This window comes from Haemaphysalis longicornis, unplaced genomic scaffold (genome assembly GCF_048455015.1).
Source record: "Haemaphysalis longicornis isolate Haplotype H1 unplaced genomic scaffold, Haemaphysalis longicornis Haplotype H1 scaffold_3, whole genome shotgun sequence".
Lineage (NCBI taxonomy): Eukaryota > Metazoa > Arthropoda > Arachnida > Ixodida > Ixodidae > Haemaphysalis > Haemaphysalis longicornis.
This window is the reverse complement of record NW_027526335.1, coordinates 154,607,198-154,612,606: the sequence shown is the minus strand read 5'-3', so window position 1 is coordinate 154,612,606 and position 5,409 is coordinate 154,607,198. Positions and strand designations below refer to the sequence as shown.

General features: G+C 43.4%; 1 pseudogene; it reads left to right on the top strand.

Annotated features, from left to right (window-relative positions):
• The first annotated feature begins 1,568 nt into the window (after positions 1–1,568).
• On the top strand, positions 1,569–3,726 carry LOC144175488 (uncharacterized; annotated as a pseudogene).
• Positions 3,727–5,409: the final 1,683 nt, after the last annotated feature.

Here is a 5,409-nt window from a genome sequence, read left to right as displayed (position 1 = left end):
GAGATACTGAATCCTAGTTCTTTCAAATTACACCAAGTTGTATTTTCTCTTCATGGCTCCTTTAACTTCCGTCGTATGTAAGCTTTTTGAACACATTCTGTCATCACAATTAAATAATGAAATACCTAACGAGTAACAACATTTTATACCCAAATCAACATGGTTTCCAGCGCGGCACTTTTGCGAGACTCAACTGTTCGAGCTAACAACTGTTATTCACGACTCTACACAAACTTCAACAGGTTGATGCTATTTTTATGGATTTTGCCAAAACGTTCGATCGTGTACTTCATAATCGCCTTATACAGAAAATGGAAAATATTAAGATAGAAAGGCATGTTATCAGGTGGGTTAAGGAATACCTAACTAATAGACACCAAGCAGTTATTATAGATGACGTACAGTCCTCATTCTAAGTAGTAAAATCTGGGGTTCCTCAAGGGTCAGCGCTTGGCCCCACTCTCTTTTTTAATTTACATAAATGGCATAGCTGTTGACATTAATTCATCTGTTAGGTTATTCGCAGATGACTGTGTACTTTACCGGCTTGGAACTAACCAGTATAGTTGTATTGAACTTCAAAATGACCTACGTAAATGGGAAAAGTGGTGTGCTGACTGACAAATGTGTATTAATACTAAAAAACTAAAGTTATGCGCTTTACCACGCGAAATGAAGTAATATTGTTCAACTATACCCTTAATAGCATAAACATTGAGCCTGTAAATTCATTTAAATACTTAGGGGTTCACCTTACCAGCAACCTTTCCTGGAAAACGCACATTGACTTTATTTTAGCAGATACCTACAGAACACTTGGTTTTCTCCGTCTTTCTTCACGCCACGCCAATAAGGACACTAAACTGATCGCATACACGTCCATTGCAAGATCAAAAGTTGAATATTGCGCAATAATTTGGGACCTTTATCAATCATACTTGACCAAAAAGCTTGGACCATTGCAAAACAAGAGTGCTCGGTTCATATCAGGTCAGTACACACCACATTCAAGCATTACATTGATAAAAAGTAACCTCGGCCTCCAACTTCTGGAAACAAGGCGCAAAATTTCCCGGCTTATATTCTTCCATAAACTTTATCACAACCCTAATCATTTTACTGTCTCAAGAATAAAACCCGCACAACACATATCTCTGCGTATCGACCACCCCAACAAAGTGTAGCCGGAATTTTCCCGTACTGACCTACCCCACCTTTCCTTTCTGCCTTCAACAATTAGTGACTGGAATGCCCTCCCAAAACATATTGCTGTCATCACAAACCCTGAAAAATTTGCCGGAGAACTTACAAAATTGTTTTTGTGAGTGTAACAAAAAGATGGTAGTATGTGCCTGCGGTATATTGGTAGAACCTATGTAATCTTATTTTTGTGGCTAACTTTGTGTTGTTTGGTTATTAATGTGGTGTTCTGCTGTTTTTACTGCACTGTATTTTGCACACGGAGTTTTCTGTTTCATTGTAACATTTTGTTTAAATTCAATCTAAACAGATATTTAGCATCTGTATTTTTTCTGGACACTTAAGTGTACCATGTGATTTTCTTCCGAATGCCCGGAAGGGCCTTTAGGGTAATAAAAATTAAAAAAGAAAAAAGTGCACCTGCCAAGCCCGTGGTTGTTGTGCCTGACGGAAAGGCATCTTTGAGTGGTTTTCTTGTGAAAAAAGGTGCCACAAAGGCAGAAATTCTTTGGCATGTATCATTTCGTTCAGCAGCAGCGTCAGCAGCCCTTTTTCCAATCATGTTTGCCACGCGTGATATCGCGAAGAAGTTGCAACTTGAAAAGGACAAAGACGGCTACACAATTTGTTACAGTACTGCCCCGTACTTCCGAAGCAGGCTGCTGACAAAGCTAGGTGGTGTGCCACACGTGGTCGTGGCTCTTGACGAGTCTCTGAACAAAATTGCCCAGAAAGAGCAAATGGGCGTTTTGATCAGGTTTTGGGACCCTGAAGACGACGTGAAAACGCGCTACCTGACGTCGTGTTTTTTTGGGCCATACTCTCGCAGAAGATTTAGCTGCTTCACTCAGAAAGGCTACAGAGAATATTGAGCAGGCCAAGATGCTACAAATTTCTATGGAAGGCCCCAACGTCTTGAAGCTGTTGAGATCCTTGAAGCAGGAGTTTGCTGCATCTGATGGCCTTGTTGAGAAATGCTTGAGATAGGAAGCTGTGTATTGCACGCTGTGAACGGTGCACTTAAAACAGGCCACAATGTGACAAACTGGCACACTGTAGTGTTTCTTCGAAGCATCTACAACTTGTTCAAGAATGTTCCCGCACGTCGAGCCGATCACGTCAGCTTCACTGGAAGCAAACTTTTTCCACTTACCTTCTGCTCAGTGTGTTGGCTGCAGAATAGCAAGGGCTCTTCAAGTTCTTCAAGATCTTCAGGCTCTTCAAGATCTAGGGCTCTTCAAGTTCTCCCTAACTTGGTCACATATGTTGACCACTCAGTAATCTGCAGCAGTTATGCCGCTCTCAAGAAAGCTGTGGCTGACCAGATGCTGCCAGTGAAGCTGGCCTTTATGCTTTCAGTTTCGGAAGAACTCGAACAGTTTTTGGCTGAGTTCCAGTCAGAAAAACCAATGCTTCCTTTTCTTGCATCAGCACTGGATTGCCTGTTGCGCTCCCTGCTGAGTCGGATAGTATTGAAAGAAAAGCTGAACGCTGCTGACACGTCCTCGAAACTATTGAACATTGACCTTGACAACTCCGACAACATGATTGCTGTAGCTGCCTTCGACATAGGACAATTGCTGCAAAAAGTGTGCTTCCAAAGTTGCCTAAACCATCGTACATTGCGGTGGTGAATTTCAAGAGAGAATGTATTTCGTTTGTTAAGGCGTGTTCAAAAAAGATAATTGAAAGGTCACCTTTAAAGTACAAGCTGACTAGGGGCACCAACTGCTTGAACCCTGCGGTTTGTGCTACATCAGTTGGAGCTGGCCAGAGCAGCTTAACATTGCACTTGAAGTGCTTATAGAGCACGGGTGGCTCTCAGGGCTATAAGCGGAGAGGGCCACCGCACAGGCTCTCATGCAAAACTTTGATCGCACAAGGCAGCGCCTGGAAACGCTATGGGTTGAACTCTGCGCAAGTGCTCACAACGAACTACAGCAGGATGGAAAGTTGGGCGAGTTGGTAGGTCGACATGATGTAAAAACAGCGCGGTAGGACGAAATACACTGTTTTTACGTCATCATCGACCTACCAACTCGCCCAACTTTCCATCCTGCTTCAGCGCTCGTCCTGTCTGGTTCCTTTCCTCGTGTATTTCGTCCTACCGCGCTGTTTTTACATCATGACAAAGAACTACTTCTGTTTGTTAAGATTGTGCTTTGCCTTTCGCTTGGCAATTCTTCTGTGGAGCGCAGATTTTCAGTGAACAAGGAATGTCTCGTGGCAAACATGAAGGAAGGGTCGCTTGTAGTGCACAGGTTAGTCTATGATGAAGTGTCCGCAGCAGGAGGTGTTGCAAAAGTTGATGTAACAGACAACATGGTCCGTTCAGCTAACATCAGATGGAAAGAAGAATTAGAAGGGAAGAAGCACGAGTGGTTGCAGTTGTCGGATGTTGAGAGAAAGAAGAAAAGAACTGCTGCTTTTGTGAAGAAACTCCAACTGAAGGAGCAAAAGATCATGCAAGATGCTGAACATCGGGCTTCAATGCTGCAACAAGAAATTGAATCGCTGAAAAAGTGAAAGGTGCTCGGTTTTTAACCCTTTGAGGGTCGAATTTTTCCGCCAAATGCAACCCCCCAGGGTCGATTTTTGTTATTTCTGATTTAAATTCTTCAGATAAATCTATTTCGAGAAAAAAATTTTTAGGGTGACCATAAAGTGACAAAAAAATCGTGTTTGTTGTTAAATGTGGTTTATTTATGAGCAACACAAGAAAAATTCTAAATAAAAACCTTATACTACTTTTACAAAATGATGCATTGTGCATCGATACATCGAAATCAGATAGACATCAGTTTTGAGGGTGCGAAAAGCGAGAAGCGCCCGGAGGACGATACCGAAACCGGCCGTTGCGCGTGCGAGCGCAGCCGGATGTGCGAGCGATAGACGGCGCACCTGTCCTATTAAATACAAAAAAGCAGAAAAGAGCCTCATCAGTTTCGCAGGCACCCGGTAGGCGATACCCAGCGCGCCCCCTCGTTACCGGATGCGCAAGCGATAGCCGGAGCGCCGCTGAAGTAAATCATTAAAAAATGGAAAGAAGAGCCATCGGCGCAAGAAAATAATTTGACATATTTCCGCAGTGTGGCAGCACATGCGAAGCAAAAGAAGTTAGCGAAAAAGGCGCGCTTTTTAAACATACATACATACATACATACATACATACATACATACATACATACATACATACATACATACATACATACATACATACATACATACATACATACATACATACATATGCATCCCATGCGCAAGATGGGACGTTGCTCACACTGCAAAAGTGTATTGCCTCAACATTACAGCCAAGATCCCACCGCCTACTACCCAGACGCTGCCGCACAAAGCACACACTTTTCACACGGCATCACAAGATAGCAGCACCCCTACAGATGTCATACTATACGTAATTGACGATTTTGAAGGTGTTTACAGAGGACGTATATGTACGTCCGTGACCCTGAAATGGGGGTTAAATGCACAAAAATTATTGTGTATTTTTTATATTGCATAATCTAAAATAATCTTTTCAGATGATGGGTCGTGTAGAGGTCGCCACCTTTCAGCCCTTTACTTAGGCTGCCACTAGCGTGTGGCACCACTTATTTTGTATATATTCTGCCCCCAATAAAGTGTGGGGCTTCTTTTACCAGCTGATCAGCTGTCATGAGCATCGGCTCTTTCTGCGGGCTCGGACCGCTCGTGCTCCCGCACGCTCGAGCGGCACCAGCCACGGGACAGGTTGTTATAAAGGAGTTTCTTTTTGCAGTTGTGCAAGTGCCCTGTCTTTTTTACCGCTAGATGTTTCACTTTCTGTGCACAGTGTCTGCTAAACAGGCCTGTAAGTCAGGGAATATGCTTAGAATAGTCAGGGAAAACCTGGAAAAGTCAGCAAATTTCGAGAAGTAGAATTGATAGACACCATGAATTTATTGCCACCAGCACTCGATGTCCAGGCCGTAGTAAGAAGTCCGTAATCAGTGCTTGACGTTTTTTGGCCAGGGTGGGCTTTACGTGGCGCTCGTATGTTGACAGCGCTACCAAGGATTCTTCTAAACGTTCGCCTGCACAACGCTGTGCCTCCGCAGAACGTCAATGGCATCCATCACTGAAATGGCTGTCGATGTCACCGGCACTGATTGCATTTGACTTTCACTGATCGCACTGATCGCATTTAACTTTGTGTTTGCACCAAATTTTGTG